The 18,048-nt window shown below is 26.6% G+C and overlaps 11 non-coding genes across 11 annotated transcripts; 5 read left to right on the forward strand and 6 right to left on the reverse strand.

Moving 5' to 3' along the window:
- Nucleotides 1–404: 404 nt before the first annotated feature.
- On the reverse strand, nt 405–476 carry Trnae-cuc (transfer RNA glutamic acid (anticodon CUC)). The gene has a single exon. It is a non-coding gene; the product is annotated as a tRNA-Glu (tRNA).
- Nucleotides 477–3,042: 2,566 nt separating this feature from the next.
- Nucleotides 3,043–3,116, forward strand: Trnai-aau (transfer RNA isoleucine (anticodon AAU)). The gene has a single exon. It is a non-coding gene; the product is annotated as a tRNA-Ile (tRNA).
- Nucleotides 3,117–3,124: 8 nt separating this feature from the next.
- On the forward strand, nt 3,125–3,196 carry Trnad-guc (transfer RNA aspartic acid (anticodon GUC)). The gene has a single exon. It is a non-coding gene; the product is annotated as a tRNA-Asp (tRNA).
- Nucleotides 3,197–3,818: 622 nt separating this feature from the next.
- Nucleotides 3,819–3,892, reverse strand: Trnan-guu (transfer RNA asparagine (anticodon GUU)). Its single transcript has one exon. It is a non-coding gene; the product is annotated as a tRNA-Asn (tRNA).
- Nucleotides 3,893–6,548: 2,656 nt separating this feature from the next.
- Nucleotides 6,549–6,622, forward strand: Trnan-guu (transfer RNA asparagine (anticodon GUU)). The gene has a single exon. It is a non-coding gene; the product is annotated as a tRNA-Asn (tRNA).
- Nucleotides 6,623–7,244: 622 nt separating this feature from the next.
- Nucleotides 7,245–7,316, reverse strand: Trnad-guc (transfer RNA aspartic acid (anticodon GUC)). Its single transcript has one exon. It is a non-coding gene; the product is annotated as a tRNA-Asp (tRNA).
- An 8-nt stretch (nt 7,317–7,324) lies between these two features.
- Nucleotides 7,325–7,398, reverse strand: Trnai-aau (transfer RNA isoleucine (anticodon AAU)). Its single transcript has one exon. It is a non-coding gene; the product is annotated as a tRNA-Ile (tRNA).
- Nucleotides 7,399–8,319: 921 nt separating this feature from the next.
- Nucleotides 8,320–8,391, reverse strand: Trnag-ucc (transfer RNA glycine (anticodon UCC)). The gene has a single exon. It is a non-coding gene; the product is annotated as a tRNA-Gly (tRNA).
- A 1,573-nt stretch (nt 8,392–9,964) lies between these two features.
- Nucleotides 9,965–10,036, forward strand: Trnae-cuc (transfer RNA glutamic acid (anticodon CUC)). The gene has a single exon. It is a non-coding gene; the product is annotated as a tRNA-Glu (tRNA).
- A 1,169-nt stretch (nt 10,037–11,205) lies between these two features.
- On the reverse strand, nt 11,206–11,277 carry Trnag-ucc (transfer RNA glycine (anticodon UCC)). Its single transcript has one exon. It is a non-coding gene; the product is annotated as a tRNA-Gly (tRNA).
- Nucleotides 11,278–13,180: 1,903 nt separating this feature from the next.
- Trnae-cuc (transfer RNA glutamic acid (anticodon CUC)) lies at nt 13,181–13,252 on the forward strand. The gene has a single exon. It is a non-coding gene; the product is annotated as a tRNA-Glu (tRNA).
- Nucleotides 13,253–18,048: the final 4,796 nt, after the last annotated feature.

The raw sequence follows: 18,048 nt of genomic DNA on the forward strand, positions 1-18,048 counted from the left end.
AGTAAGACTTGTTAACGAAATAGATATTTAGGTGCTTTCCTAAATAAGAAAATTACTTTTTAAGCGTAGTTAGTTGTTATATACTCAAACTTAATTTGTTGTTATTTTTAAGTTTTATGTTTAATTTCTAGTTATATTTCAGGAATATTTAGTATGATTAAAAATTTTCAATTAAGTTTCTCTTTAAATGTATTTGTTTACTTTTTTTTAAAGTTTGTTTAATATTTGTTTTAAATTTTATAAGTGTATTTTTTTTTACTGAAATATTTTAGAATAAAACAGTGTATATCTGATTTAACAGTTAAGAATATTCTATAATAACATTAAGCTTAATAGTGTTGCCTGTTTGAAGTTTGTTAAGTTACAATGCAGTTGAAAAGTCATTACCAGAAAAATTAAAAATGTTCCCAGACCGGGAATCGAACCCGGGCCGCGTGGGTGAGAGCCACGAATCCTAACCACTAGACCACCTGGGAGGACGTTTGATGGCACTTTGCAGCATTTATATTCTGCAAAACTTCTCTACCAAGCTATTTGTTAATATTCTTTTTACATTGCAAAGTTTAAAATTACTTATTTGTTTTGAAAAACAACAACATGTGATATAAAATACATGTAAATATATAAAAAAACTACAAAATAATAGAACAAATTAATTCAACAAAAGTTGAAACTTTTAATAAAAACTTAAAGTATGATTAAAACTCAGGTTAAATAGTTTTGGTACTAAAACGTAAAACATTATCTACACAAAAGTAATAAAAACTTGAACTATTATTATATAAAAAGCTTTAAAAGAAAGCTTTACGAGATTAAAAAGAACACAGTTGTTTTTGATAAAAATGCATACATACTTTACACAAGAATTTACAAAATCTTAGCCTGCTTTAATTTATAATTAGTTTAAACTTTTAGATATTTTCATATATTACTAGTTTTTTTAACTTTTAGTCATTGACAATCATAAAAATACTTATACTTCAAAAAATACTTCACCATTAGTTTTCAATAACGCTAAATGTTAGTTAGGTGAAATTCTTCACAATAATTTTTAAGACTAACCTTAGTTTAACTTTTAACAATTTTTTTTACAAATTTTTAGTCTATTTTTAACTAGCAGAGTACTTTATAAACTATACAAATCTTAATGGTTGAATATTTTGTTACAAAAAAGAAAAAACCTCTACAAAAACAAATCTGTCAATGTTTAAAGTTGGTTTGCATTGCATTAATAGGCTTTTATAGAAATGCTTGCTACTTATTTTTAATTAGTTTTGTACTGTGACATAGAACTAAGAACAAGCAAATTATGAACTTTTTAACTGTAATGTAGAAAATTTATGCTTCAGTAATAGTTTTGTTATTTATTGAAAAAATATTAGTTAAAGTATTAAATGCTAAAATTTAATTTAAATTGAATAAATTTTGATAAAAACATTACAACCGGCATAATTGAAAATATACGTGAATAGTTGTTCCATCATGATAAATATATATTACAATAATATTAACTTAACTGAATGGTTTGTGTGATAAAAGTTAAATAACTTTATCTTAGTAGACTAACTTGATTTTTTTTGTAGTTGTATTTGTGTATTTACTTATAAAAAAGTAAACAAACTCTATATTAAATAATAATACTTTGTTGAAAGTAAAATAAAGTCCAACTTTTAAGCTTTCAGTTTTGTATAAAACTAGTAGCTGGTTTGTTTAATAATTTTTATTAAGCAAGTTTAATTACGTTCTTAGAAAAGTTTAATAAGTATTAAGTACAAATAAAAAATTGTAGTTTTAGTATAGTACTAATTTTAACTCAGATAGTATGTTTTTGAAAAAGTATTAAAAAAAAGTTCCTAAGAGTAAAGAGCTATTTTATTTAAGTATGTCAACTTAATATCAAAAGATATTATTGGTTTTAATTTTATAAACTCAGTTTTTTAATCTTTAAATTATTAGAGTTTTACCAATAGTAGCTCATACTATAGTGGCATGCTTGGTATGGTAATTCATTTAAGTATATAAACGCAAATATCACCTCTGTATCACAAGCGTCGATGGTGTAACGGTTAGCATTGGTGCCTTCCAAGCACTAGTTCCGGGCTCGACTCCCGGTCGTCGCACTTTATTTTAATAAATGTTTTTGTTCTCAGTTTATTTCAGGTGAATGCTAAGTTCAGAATACTTGATCACATACCTTTTAAATTTTAAAACGTAAAACAAATAACTTTGCACAGTTTTTGTGTTTTTAGAGTATACAAAGTTAATTGTGATGATTTACATAATAAACCTTGATAATATTGATTGCAAAAAGTGTAACAAAATTTTTACGATGGATTGTCAACTTATAGTTCTTATAAAAAAGTTTATGCTAGCTTCTAATGTACGTAATGCTATGATAACTTGCCTACTTTATATATCGATAAAAACTTATAAACTTCACAAAGCATAGTATAAATAACTTGAAATTGAAACTTATTTGTAATACACTCTAAAGGTACTTTTTCTATATATGCTTTGTTGAGCTAACATAGTAAAAAGGCACTCATTTTTATGAAAGCATTTCTATAGTAGTTTGTATAACATACAAGATTGATAGATATTTAAGAAAATGTTTAAATGACTTGTTAAATTTAAACTTTACATGGTGGTCTTTAATATTTGAAAAGTTTTAGTTAGTTATACAAAGATTAAGAAACTTTACAAATACAACTACATTTAAAAAACGTTTTGATAACTACCAACAAGTTATATTTATAACATCAGCCCTTTTGTACAATATTTGTTTTAACTGCAGAATAAACAATCATAACAAGTTAAGGAAAAAATAAAATATTAGCTGGTGTTGTTCAAATTTAGTTTAACGAAAAACAGGATTGTTAATATTTATTTTTAAGCAAAAGAATTTACATTTTAAGCAAAGTTCAAAGTATTACATGCCATTGAAATAAGTTAAAATTTTGATAGTACAGGAATTGCAGTTTTAAGTACTATTCACTCAAAATAGTTGATTATATAATCTGCACATTCCCGTTGTAAACGTGTGGCCGGTTAGCTCAGTTGGTTAGAGCGTCGTGCTAATAACGCGAATGTCGCGGGTTCGATCCCCGTACTGGCCACATTTCTATCCTCGTTAGTATAGTGGTGAGTATTCCCGCCTGTCACGCGGGCGACCGGGGTTCGATTCCCCGACGGGGAGCTTTTTGTTTTTCTAAGCATGTTGAGTACGTACTTTTTCTTTATATTTGTATCTTAAGTATAACAATTTAGATATAGATGCTTTGCTATGAACTTTTAATGAGTAGTTTAAAAAATGTTTATTCGATATTTTCAACTAGAAGAGCTAATTGCTTACAAAAGTTCATACTTAAATGTCATTAGTAAACAATAAAAATACGTATTTTTGCAAAAACTTTGTTACCTTCTAATTACTGTTAAGGTTAAGACCTCTATTTTATTTTCTTAATTAAGTAAATCACAATATCAGTTATTAATTCATAATAAACTAATGAACTTTAAAATAAGTTTTTTTTTTTTTTGAAAACATTTGGTACAAAAATTAAATTTTCATTTATTTACCACAAACTTTTATTACCTATATAGTGAGTTGAAATTTATCAACAGTAATTCAGTACCTATAAGAATAGTAGTAAGTACTTTTATTTTACTTACAATCAATTCAGTTTAGATTTTTATTTACCAGGTATTAATAGGTTTTTTAAGCAGTATACGAAGCATTGTAAGAAAAGTTTTTTTTAAACTTTTACATAAGTATTAAATTTTAATATTTTATCAACCTTAACATCTTTAAAAATAACATCCGTCCTCGGGTGGGCTCGAACCACCAACCTTTCGATTAACAGTCGAACGCGCTAACCGATTGCGCCACGAAGACTTGTTGAGAATTGAGCTTGTTTTGTATATATACTTAAAATTTTTACTTCAGCTTGTAAAGTTGTTTTTTGCAAATCATCAGAAAATTCTTACACGTTTAAACCTAAACTATTTCAACATAACTTACATTTACAAACTTTCATAAATATTATTGACAAATACTATTAACTCCTTAAACAAAAGTAAATAGACGAGTAGAAATGATTACTAATGACCTTGAGAATCACTGTTTAAAATATAACAAAAGGGTTGATCATGCCAATTCGATCAGCAGACCACAAGTTTCGGTAGACTGAGACTGGTTTCGTCTTTATTAGGACTCATCAGTCAGTCACAACCGAAAAACTTGCAGCCGTCAATCTACAAACGGTTTATTATGCTTTCACATGAAGCAAAAATTTGCTTGCAATCATCTGTGACGTCAGCATTATCGTTTGCCGTGCAACGTTTAAAACATTGTCCACTAGGCAAGACATCTGGTACGCTCGTTTTAGTAAGATCAACAAAAAACATCGGCGAAAGTCAGCAGAGTAGAAGCCTTGACTTTCGTTTGCTGTGAGACAAACAAAACTCCAGTCTACCGATACTTGTGGTCTGATGATCAAATCTACTTAAATTTTTTTTTTGCTTAATTTAAAACATCCATAACTAATTTTTACATTTGCATGCTAAAAAAATAAGAAAAAAGTTTGAAAGCATAAAAAAAAATTTGTAAGTATTCTAAACTTAATTTAAAATAGTAATCTTAAAGAATAATCTTAAAGTATAACTAGATAGAAAATTCTAAAACCTAGACTAAACCAATGTTACTGTAACCAAACAAATCAACTTTCAAACTTTTGCTATCATTTCTTTTAAAATTAAATATTGTTTAAATAGTAAGTCTTTTATTTAAATCATAAATATGCAATAATATTAAATAAAGTTCTACTAAATAGATCTCATTATAACTTCAAGCACAATACCAATACCAACTCTATATCACAATAGTACAAATCGCCCCTGATACCGATATTAAGATGTTTATTAAATTGTTTAAAAGAAATGATAGCAAAAACATATTAAAAAAAATTCAAATATTAGTTTTTAACAGCAATTGTTTGATAAGTTTACCTGACTAAAACCATTTAAATAGTTGACAAAAACTGCCCAAAAATATAATCTCAACCACATTAACTTGTTTTAATTTTCATGAAAAAAAAACTTTAGTATTTAAGATTTTGAACTTAAAAAGATAAAAAAATCTCTAAGTATCAAATACTACAACTGTGAACAATTTTCTAAACAACAAATATTCAATAAAAATGTTAGAAGAATTTCTATGAAAAACTAATAATCTTAGTTACAATAAAATAAGCAAGGTTTTCTGACGTTAGAGACACATAAAAAGTATATTTAACATTGTGATTAAAGTTAAAGTTTTAATCTAAAATGGTGTTAAAATTAAATTTTATCAATAACTTTAGAAAACAGAACAACTTTTTATTGATTCTTTATAAGAAAGAAAAAGTTGTTTAAAAAATTCTGTAAATAGTTAAAAATGTAAAGAAAATTATATAATAACTTTTTTATAAAGAATGTTTTAAAGTAAAAATTAGCTCGCTCAGATACTGTCAACTTTATTTAAAAGTAACTTCAGTTATTTAAAGTCTATTTTTTATTTAAAATTATTAAATGTTGAAAGTCTGTGTCTACATGAAATAGGTCTGTTTATGTTTAAGTTTAACAATAACTTGTTACCAGATAACTTTAAAAATTTGTATAAAAGTGTAAAAAATGTCCATAATTATTATAGGAGGTCTTCAGAAACAAATTTTTTCCTATCTAGATTCAAAAGCAAAGTAGGTCATAAATCACTATCCTACAAAGGAAGAAAGTTATGGATTAAGCTACCGTTATGTTTAAAAAATGTAAGTCATTTTGGAAAGTTCCAGGATATACTCAAATGTTATCTTTTAAACAACAAGAAACATCGGCGAAAGTCAGCAGAAGCCTGGACTTTCGTTTGCTGTGAGACAAACTCAAGTTTAACAAAAGGGTAGATCATGCCAATTTGATCATCAGACCACAAGTATCGGTAGACTGGAGTTTTGTTTGTCTCACAGCAAACGAAAGTCAAGGCTTCTACTCTGCTGACTTTCGCCGATGTTTTTTGTTGATCTTACTAAAACGAGCGTACCAGATGTCTTGCCTAGTGGACAATGTTTTAAACGTTGCACGGCAAACGATAATGCTGACGTCACAGATGATTGCAAGCAAATTTTTGCTTCATGTGAAAGCATAATAAACCGTTTGTAGATTGACGGCTGCAAGTTTTTCGGTTGTGACTGACTGATGAGTCCTAATAAAGACGAAACCAGTCTCAGTCTACCGAAACTTGTGGTCTGCTGATCGAATTGGCATGATCAACCCTTTTGTTATATTTTAAACAGTGATTCTCAAGGTCATTAGTAATCATTTCTACTCGTCTATTTACTTTTGTTTAAGGAGTTAATAGTATTTGTCAATAATATTTATGAAAGTTTGTAAATGTAAGTTATGTTGAAATAGTTTAGGTTTAAACGTGTAAGAATTTTCTGATGATTTGCAAAAAACAACTTTACAAGCTGAAGTAAAAATTTTAAGTATATATACAAAACAAGCTCAATTCTCAACAAGTCTTCGTGGCGCAATCGGTTAGCGCGTTCGACTGTTAATCGAAAGGTTGGTGGTTCGAGCCCACCCGAGGACGGATGTTATTTTTAAAGATGTTAAGGTTGATAAAATATTAAAATTTAATACTTATGTAAAAGTTTAAAAAAAACTTTTCTTACAATGCTTCGTATACTGCTTAAAAAACCTATTAATACCTGGTAAATAAAAATCTAAACTGAATTGATTGTAAGTAAAATAAAAGTACTTACTACTATTCTTATAGGTACTGAATTACTGTTGATAAATTTCAACTCACTATATAGGTAATAAAAGTTTGTGGTAAATAAATGAAAATTTAATTTTTGTACCAAATGTTTTCAAAAAAAAAAAAAACTTATTTTAAAGTTCATTAGTTTATTATGAATTAATAACTGATATTGTGATTTACTTAATTAAGAAAATAAAATAGAGGTCTTAACCTTAACAGTAATTAGAAGGTAACAAAGTTTTTGCAAAAATACGTATTTTTATTGTTTACTAATGACATTTAAGTATGAACTTTTGTAAGCAATTAGCTCTTCTAGTTGAAAATATCGAATAAACATTTTTTAAACTACTCATTAAAAGTTCATAGCAAAGCATCTATATCTAAATTGTTATACTTAAGATACAAATATAAAGAAAAAGTACGTACTCAACATGCTTAGAAAAACAAAAAGCTCCCCGTCGGGGAATCGAACCCCGGTCGCCCGCGTGACAGGCGGGAATACTCACCACTATACTAACGAGGATAGAAATGTGGCCAGTACGGGGATCGAACCCGCGACATTCGCGTTATTAGCACGACGCTCTAACCAACTGAGCTAACCGGCCACACGTTTACAACGGGAATGTGCAAATTATATAATCAACTATTTTGAGTGAATAGTACTTAAAACTGCAATTCCTGTACTATCAAAATTTTAACTTATTTCAATGGCATGTAATACTTTGAACTTTGCTTAAAATGTAAATTCTTTTGCTTAAAAATAAATATTAACAATCCTGTTTTTCGTTAAACTAAATTTGAACAACACCAGCTAATATTTTATTTTTTCCTTAACTTGTTATGATTGTTTATTCTGCAGTTAAAACAAATATTGTACAAAAGGGCTGATGTTATAAATATAACTTGTTGGTAGTTATCAAAACGTTTTTTAAATGTAGTTGTATTTGTAAAGTTTCTTAATCTTTGTATAACTAACTAAAACTTTTCAAATATTAAAGACCACCATGTAAAGTTTAAATTTAACAAGTCATTTAAACATTTTCTTAAATATCTATCAATCTTGTATGTTATACAAACTACTATAGAAATGCTTTCATAAAAATAAGTGCCTTTTTACTATGTTAGCTCAACAAAGCATATGTAGAAAAAGTACCTTAAGAGTGTATTACAAATAAGTTTCAATTTCAAGTTATTTATACTATGCTTTGTGAAGTTTATAAGTTTTTATCGATATATAAAGTAGGCAAGTTATCATAGCATTACGTACATAAGAAGTTAGCATAAACTTTTTTATAGAAACTATAAGTTGACAATCCATCGTAAAAATTTTGTTACACTTTTTGCAATCAATATTATCAAGGTTTATTATGTAAATCATCACAATTAACTTTGTATACTCTAAAAACACAAAAACTGTGCAAAGTTACTTGTTTTACGTTTTAAAATTTAAAAGGTATGTGATCAAGTATTCTGAATTTAGCATTCACCTGAAATAAACTGAGAACAAAAATATTTATTAAAATAAGTGCGTCGACCGGGAGTCGAACCCGGAACTAGTGCTTGGAAGGCACCAATGCTAACCGTTACACCATCGACGCTTGTGATACAGAGGTGATATTTGCGTTTATATACTTAAATGAATTACCATACCAAGCATGCCACTATAGTATGAGCTACTATTGGTAAAACTCTAATAATTTAAAGATTAAAAAACTGAGTTTATAAAATTAAAACCAATAATATCTTTTGATATTGAGTTGACATACTTAAATAAAATAGCTCTTTACTCTTAGGAACTTTTTTTTAATACTTTTTCAAAAACATACTATCTGAGTTAAAATTAGTACTATACTAAAACTACAATTTTTTATTTGTACTTAATACTTATTAAACTTTTCTAAGAACGTAATTAAACTTGCTTAATAAAAATTATTAAACAAACCAGCTACTAGTTTTATACAAAACTGAAAGCTTAAAAGTTGGACTTTATTTTACTTTCAACAAAGTATTATTATTTAATATAGAGTTTGTTTACTTTTTTATAAGTAAATACACAAATACAACTACAAAAAAAATCAAGTTAGTCTACTAAGATAAAGTTATTTAACTTTTATCACACAAACCATTCAGTTAAGTTAATATTATTGTAATATATATTTATCATGATGTAACAACTATTCACGTATATTTTCAATTATGCCGGTTGTAATGTTTTTATCAAAATTTATTCAATTTAAATTAAATTTTAGCATTTAATACTTTAACTAATATTTTTTCAATAAATAACAAAACTATTACTGAAGCATAAATTTTCTACATTACAGTTAAAAAGTTCATAATTTGCTTGTTCTTAGTTCTATGTCACAGTACAAAACTAATTAAAAATAAGTAGCAAGCATTTCTATAAAAGCCTATTAATGCAATGCAAACCAACTTTAAACATTGACAGATTTGTTTTTGTAGAGGTTTTTTCTTTTTTGTAACAAAATATTCAACCATTAAGATTTGTATAGTTTATAAAGTACTCTGCTAGTTAAAAATAGACTAAAAATTTGTAAAAAAAATTGTTAAAAGTTAAACTAAGGTTAGTCTTAAAAATTATTGTGAAGAATTTCACCTAACTAACATTTAGCGTTATTGAAAACTAATGGTGAAGTATTTTTTGAAGTATAAGTATTTTTATGATTGTCAATGACTGAAAGTTAAAAAAACTAGTAATATATGAAAATATCTAAAAGTTTAAACTAATTATAAATTAAAGCAGGCTAAGATTTTGTAAATTCTTGTGTAAAGTATGTATGCATTTTTATCAAAAACAACTGTGTTCTTTTTAATCTCGTAAAGCTTTCTTTTAAAGCTTTTTATATAATAATAGTTCAAGTTTTTATTACTTTTGTGTAGATAATGTTTTACGTTTTAGTACCAAAACTATTTAACCTGAGTTTTAATCATACTTTAAGTTTTTATTAAAAGTTTCAACTTTTGTTGAATTAATTTGTTCTATTATTTTGTAGTTTTTTTTATATATTTACATGTATTTTATATCACATGTTGTTGTTTTTCAAAACAAATAAGTAATTTTAAACTTTGCAATGTAAAAAGAATATTAACAAATAGCTTGGTAGAGAAGTTTTGCAGAATATAAATGCTGCAAAGTGCCATCAAACGTCCTCCCAGGTGGTCTAGTGGTTAGGATTCGTGGCTCTCACCCACGCGGCCCGGGTTCGATTCCCGGTCTGGGAACATTTTTAATTTTTCTGGTAATGACTTTTCTACTGCATTGTAAACTTAACAAACTTCAAACAGGCAACACTACTTCAAACAGGCTTAATGTTATTATAGAATATTCTTAATTATTAAATCAGATATACACTGTTTTATTCTAAAATATTTCAGTAAAGAAAAATACACTTATGAAATTTAAAACAAACATTAAACAAACTTTAAAAAAAAAATAAACAAATACATTTAAAGAGAAACTTAATTGAAAATTTTTAATCATACTAAATATTCCTGAAATATAACTAGAAATTAAACATAAAACTTAAAAATAACAACAAATTAAGTTTGAGTATATAACAACTAACTACGCTTAAAAAGTAATTTTCTTATTTAGGAAAGCACATAAATATCTATTTCGTTAACAAGTCTTACTAAATTTGAGCTTATTTAAAAAATTTCTTAATTGCTACTAAAAACTACAATGGTTGAATCGATCCAAACAAGTTTTTAGGCTTTAGTTTTAATAATTATTGACTATAATTACCACGACATAGTCTTGATTTATGATGTAAATTTTTTTGACAAGATAGCACTCTTTTCTTTTTTCAACTCTAGACATATTTATTATATACTAAAAATTGATAATTCCCTAGGATGATGTCGCACCAATATCAAAATGAAAAAATATTATATTCGTTGTCTTTTTTAACCATAATTAGATGTTAAAGTTTGTGTTTCATAAGTATATAAATTAAATTAAACTTATATATCATAAACTAGTAAAACTTAAATATTTAATCTCTTTTATTTGACAATATAAAGCGATTATATCAATACAGTAATTTATATTGATTACGATATCGTAAAATAAAGTCAATTAGATATCTTTGTTTATCATAATTAAATTTAATTCTTACTATATTTTTATAAAGCGTGTTTAAAACAAAGTATCTTTTTAGATTAAACATATTAGGCTTAAAACATTGATATTTGGCATATAATTATGGTTAAAAAAGACATCGAATATAATATTTTTTCAGTTTGATATTGAAGCGACATCATCCTAGGGAGTTACCTAAAAGTTATTTTAGTACGATAAAGGTAGTAAACAGAAATTTACCAAACTTTTTGAAAAACAGCTCAACCAGACTTTTTTACACTTGCGTATAAAGTTAAGTCAAGTACAAAAGTGCGTCGACCGGGAGTCGAACCCGGAACTAGTGCTTGGAAGGCACCAATGCTAACCGTTACACCATCGACGCTTGTGGACTATAATTGATATTTCTGTTTATAAACCTGTTGAACGTTGGTAAGTCTATATTCATGCCAAGTTTGAATTGTGAACTATATTTAGTAAAAACTTAAACGATTACAGGTATGGTGCTTGTTAATAATAATTTTATTCAAAATATCTTGTAAACTTGAACTTAATCAAATACCTTATACTAACAATTCAGGGGCTGGCAAAGTATCCTAAAAGTCGAACTTTTGAACAAAGTTTTAATATAACATTAATGTATTGTTTATTTTTAACAAAGGACTGTAAACAGTTAATCAAAACTATCGCCATATTGATTGAGTTTTAAATAGTTATTTGTAAATAGTGTAGCAGTAGATAATCATTTTTTTGTATTTAAACTATGAGTATAAAATACACATATAATGTATAATACAGTATAGTCTCTATTTTTATTAATGAAGTTTTTTTTTGAGAAAATGTTTGTTTTAAAGTTTAATTTTTAGTGATCGAACAAAAACTCTTTTTTATTACTAATTGTAAATTTTTTACTATAGATTTGTATTTCAACTGATTTTTTTTAAATTTAAAATTTAAGTCTTATGATAAAAATAGACAGTTTATAAAATACGTTGTGTTTTTAGGGTTAATTAAATTAACGATTTCTTTTAAAATATTTTAGGTGTTTATGTAACCAAATGAATATAAAAAATATTGACGCAGTCTTACATAAATTGAATGAAATCTAATTATTCATCCATGACTCGCCAAAAAACAGTTTTATAAGTACTTTAATTTTTTAGTGCTTGTGTGCTTATTTATAAAAAACAAAAAGTTTAATATTTTTAATATTTGGTGAAGTAAGTAATTTATAGCTGTAGAAAAACAACAAAATAAGTATCACTGTAAATCTCAGTTTGTATATAATGGTACAAGTTGCCATTAAACGTTCTCACAGGTGGTCTACTAGTGCAGTGGTCGTCAAGTTAATCAAAATCTGTGTACACCAAGAGGCAAAAATAAAATTGGTGCACCCCAAGATCTAATTTCAATAAGTTCCACTAGTGGTGTCACTACGTAAATACTTATACTAATGCACTCAGTTTATATTTACATGCAAACCTTTTAACAACTAAAACTAGAATTTATCATTTGTTCCTGTTTTTAATGAACCTTTCTATTTGGTTTACCTTGTTTGCACAATTATATTTTATTTATATGGCTTTGTCTTACATACCTATTAATTAAACACAGCTCCGCAATCACTACAAAACTCTCAGTACAGTACTCTTTAAATGTTTTATTTTGTATTAATATGTAGCTTAAACAAGATATATATTATTAAAAACTCAATTATTTTTGTTGTCTAAAAATTTCGTGTATCCCTAAATAAATTTCGTGCACACTAGTGTTCACCAGTGTACACCTTGAAGACCACTAGTAACTAGTGGTTAAAAATTGTGTATATAATTGAAAAGGTATTTTATTTACAACTAAGCCACAACAGTTTTTTTTTACATTGTTTTTATACATTTTAAAAATGCTTGTAATCGCAAGTAAAGGCTTTTAATGATTATTTTTACACTGAATGCATCATTCTTTTTAAATACGCTTGAAATATTGAAATTGTTTGCTAAAATACTAGTAGATTAAGTTAAGATAAATATTTTTTATTTAAAGTGTATTAATCTTAAAATAGCTCTGAAAGTTTGCCTTGGATTGTTTATCAAAGCTTTTACAAAACTTGTTTGATGGTTAAAAATAACTAGATATAGTTTGCATATAACACAATTATGACTTTAAACTTGCATAGGTATGTATAACAATCAGTTAAGTTAGTATAAAAAGAGAAAATTACAAGAAAGTTAAACAAGCTTGCTGTAGGTTACAAGTTCTATATAAACGCAACAAACTGATATTGAGCGTCCTCCCAGGTGGTCTAGTGGTTAGGATTCGTGGCTCTCACCCACGCGGCCCGGGTTCGATTCCCGGTCTGGGAACGTTTTTGTTGTTTCTATTTTCCCTCAACAATTGTAAACTACTTTATAACTTAAAGTGTTATATAGTGCAAAACGTTAAACATTATATGAACCATATTAAATATTAAAATTTTGTTTGATTAATTATCATAAAAGAGTGTAATTATTTGTTAAACTTTAGTTATGAAGTTTAAAAGTGTAAATCATTTAAACTACAAAGCTAATTAAAGCTATCATTATTTACGAAATAAAGCGTACTTTTAACGTATTAAATGCACATATTTACAATAAAATGGTTTTTGATAGTTAAGTATCAAGATATTTTTCATTGTTTTGATTTTTAAGCATCAGTTTAATTATTATGTTTTTTACCAACCTGTTTTTTAAAGAAACATTCAACAATAAACAAGATTTAAGTTGGACTGATAAACTTACATATGTAGAAAAGGCACCCCATGCTTTTTTGGTGTTTAAGGTCTGTTCAAAGCCACTATATCTCATCAAATTACAACCAAATAGTATGTAGGTTCCACAGGAGTGCCTTTAAAGACAAGATACAACAAATATAAAAATAGCTTTAAGTCAACAAAATCACAAACCAATTTTATCTGCATACATAAAGAATAAAAAACTAGACTAGATAACTGCAATATCTCCTGGTCTACCATGCAAAAACGCTATCTAATGATAATTTAATAACAGTTTCACCATATGTAACATGTAAAGAATGGCTCCGAATCGAACAGAAAACAATATCCTTAAACTTAAGAACCGAGTTTACAACCATAAGCCCTCATTTCAAGTTGCGTAATTAAAAAGATACTTTATTGTGTTGCAATTTTTGTTGTTAACATGTTTTTGTTGGATACGCTAAGTTCCATTAAATATGATTGTTTAGTTGTGCCATGAAATTGTAAAAGTTAAATAAAGCTTAGAATTTTTTTAAAATATAAAATTCAAATGTATGTTTTACTTAACTACTTATTACCAAAAACACTTGATTACTAGAATACTTTTTTCTGTTATCAATTTTAACTATGTTTTTATTTAATAGTAAAGCTAGTTTTCTAATTATTGTTTTCTAAACTATATACTTTTTTATTATTTGTTTGTTTATTAGTACATTACGATCTGCTATAGCAGTGAATTATTGTTGTTCTCTAATAAACTTGGCTTAATATTATTTATAGTAACATTGAGTAAATTAATATTAATAAATGTAGAAAATGGTTTGAAATACCAAAGAGGTTCTAGTAAAATAGTTATTCATAAAACTTTCGATACACAGTTTACAAAACAATACATTAATTACATGTTTCAAAGTTTTTAATAACGTTTACATTTTGTGATTCAAAAAAGTTGCCTGTATTTAGACTTAAACTATTTTAAAAGCTCTTATTTAGTTATGCTCGTACAAATTTATTTTTTGATGGAATTTCGTTTATTTCTTCTTGTTTTTTTTACTAAATCTTAAACGATGACAATTTGATTGGATATTAACTAAATATCCTGATACATAACTGATATCTTTGACGTTTTATTTTTGGTTTTCAAAACAAAAGTAACCTTTTTAAAATAAAGTAAAGTATAATTCAAGTTATATTAAACCTCTTTTATCAGTGTTTAAAAATCCACTAAAAAAAGTGAATTAATTAGTGGTCTCAGTTATATTCAATAGGTAGTAAATTTAATTTCTATTTAATATTTATAAAATCAAAGGCTACTAATTTAAAACTTATGGATAGCCTCAGATGCTAATTTTTTTTAACTTACTTTCAGAACTTTGTTCACCCGCAAAAACCAAGTATAAAGAACTTTTTCTAAATATTCTTTATTTATTTTAGTAAAAGAACATTTAGATAACTCGTAGGCATTAGCAAAATATTTGTAGAATTTAGCTAAACACTTTCTCAAGTATATGCTACACATCTATGGTATGGTTAATAACCTAAACATTAAGCTAATTTGAAGTTATTAAAAAAATTAAGCTATAGTTGTGTTTTTAAACGCTTTTATGTTACTTTAAACTACAATTTGAATTTTTTTTCTTTTAGTTGTTATGAAAAAAAATGTTTTATACAGAAATTACGCTAACTATTTTCTTTTTATATTCACTTTAGAACTAACATTAATATTTGAAGAACTGATATGTGCTGAATAATTTTATTTCAAAATTGTTTTAAATATTAGATTACTTACAAGTGAAGAGTAATAATAATACAGGAACATTGCGATGTTAAAAAATTATATTGTGAAATAATTAAAGTTTAACTATTTCAATTAAATCTAGATATTAGTTTTTTAATATCACTAACTTATTTTTAATTCTTTTAATTGATAGAAATTAAAAAAAAAAACTCATTTGTTTTATAAGTTATTTATTTCGTAAAAATTAAAATACAAATTAATTATTCATATACACGTTAAACCAGGGTTTCTCAAATTGGGCGATATCGCCTTCCCTGGGGGCGATTTTAGTAAGTTGGGGGGCGAATTTTAGTAAAGGGGCGAAAGGGGGGCGATTTTAGAACTTTGGACAGTCATAAAATTTTTACTTTTTATCTTGCTGTTTTACTATTTTTAGCTTTCCAGCAAAAATTTGACTCTGAGGTAAAACCTAAACAAAAAAAGGCCATTCTGATTACGTAAAAAATAGATTTCATTCAGAACACGTAGATATGAATGTAGAGTTTTTCAGAAAACGTCGACAGTGTAAAATCACAAACATGTTCAAAAAATCTACAGAAAGTACTGAAGATGGACAATAGGCTTCTAATAGTTGCTAAACAAGGACTGCCTCACACCATTGGGAAAAAAATGTTTATTCCTGTCTTAAAAACAGTTCTGGAAAAGTCATTCATTATAAAAACACCAGTAATTTTTTACGTTCTATTCTTTTAAACAACAAAACTGTAAAAAGACTTATAGATGAAATGTCAGAATTATTGAACAAAACTTAGTTCGAATGAAGTGCAATATTTTTTTCTCGATGCAGGTTGACGAATGAGATACCGGAGAACAAATGTCTTTTCTTGTTTGCGTGCCTAAATAATTGATGATACAACATACGAAAAACTAGCATTCTACCAACTAATGGAAACGCATAGCACAGTAAGGCTTGTGTTTGAAAAATTAAAAAATGTTTTGAAGTAAACTCAATACCTTCAAAACATCTTATAGGAATTGCAACAGATGGTGCTCCGTCTATGATAGGAAAGTATCGTGGATTAATCACATATTACAAAGAATTAAACCCTGATATATTTACTATTCATTGCGTTATACATCGCTAACATTTAGTTGCTAAAAAATTGAGCGTCCGTTTAAATGACTCATTTAAATTTGTGATAAAACGTGTCAACAAAATAAAAAGACATGCGTTACAAAGTCGTCTGTTTTAAAAGCTATGTAATGACTATGATGAGGTTTTTGATGAGTTGATAATGCATACAGAAGTGAGATGGTTATCAAAAGGAAGCTGTCTAATAAGTTTATGGCTGTTTTTAATTAAGTTGTTGATTTTTTTCTGAAAAATATAAGGTATTGTTAGACAAGATTGTTAAAAGAAAATAGACATTGCTCACATGTCAGACTTATGTGGTAAGATCAACAATCTAATCAAAACTTTACAAGGTAAAAACTTGAATCTTGTAAAAGTCAAAAGTGAGACAACCAGTTTCAGAAACCAACTTGAACTGTATGGAAAAAATTTCAAAAATAATCAGTTTTCACACATTGCAAATTTCAAAAACTTAAATTACCAAATAAGTGAAGGTGAAGTAGAAGTATTTTCAACTAATTTGGAACAGCTTGAATGTGATATTGATAAATGTTTTACTGACGTTTTTCAATTAACCTTCCCGAAGTGGATTATGAACACCTTCGTAGCAGATCTTTTTGAAGTAAACGTTGACTTACAGAAATCTCTCTCAGACTTTCAAACTGACCTTGAACTTAAAGTAAATTTTACTAAAGAACGATATGAAAGCTTTTGGACTAAACAAAAACTAAGGGAAAGTTATCCAATCTTTTCGGGGGAAGTTAGATTGTTGTTTATAGATTTTCCTTCTAGCTATGTTGTTGAGAAAGCTTTCAGCTCAGTTATTAAGATCTTGAGCAAAAGACCCAATCTAAGTATTTGTAAAAGAGATAACTTGAGGCTTTATTTGACTGATTTAGTACCAAATATAGAAAAACTTGCAACAGTCATGAAGCTCATCCTTCACATTAGATTAGACTTCAGTATCAGACATTATCTTATGAAAGTTATTTTTTTGATTTTTAAAAATATTTCTTATTTAACCTGGTTTGTATTGTATTTAAGTATTCTTTTTATAATAACAGTTTTATTAAGTTATTTTTTCTACTACAGCTTTGCTTAATGCCTAATGAATATTAATTACTGTAGAGTTCCTCTTGAATTCGCATTTTTTACCAAAAAAAAGTACAAATTTATATTTTCTTAAATTTAACTTAAATAAAGTATACAACTTACTAAGTATTATTAAAACAAAAGTTTTATTATACTTTATAGCCTATATAGATCTATCTTTCTAAATGAATGTTCATTTTACATTTTAACGGATTCTAGCTAGAAAACAAATTCATTTTTGATAAGAATTAAACAGGCTATCGAAAATCTAATAAAAGTTTTTGTAATTGGTTTCTTTCTGTTCACAAAATTACCTGTAAAATCTTTTTTTTTTTAAACAAAGAAAAAAAAAATTTAGGATTAAGGTTTAAATATTTAAAGGTTATTCCAAGTCTAATATTATTTCATGGTATTCTACTACGAAACATACAGTTTAAAAAGTTAA

Source organism: Thalia democratica, chromosome 1 (genome assembly GCF_965202585.1).
Source record: "Thalia democratica chromosome 1, ktThaDemo2.hap1.1, whole genome shotgun sequence".
NCBI classification, from domain to species: Eukaryota; Metazoa; Chordata; class Thaliacea; order Salpida; family Salpidae; genus Thalia; species Thalia democratica.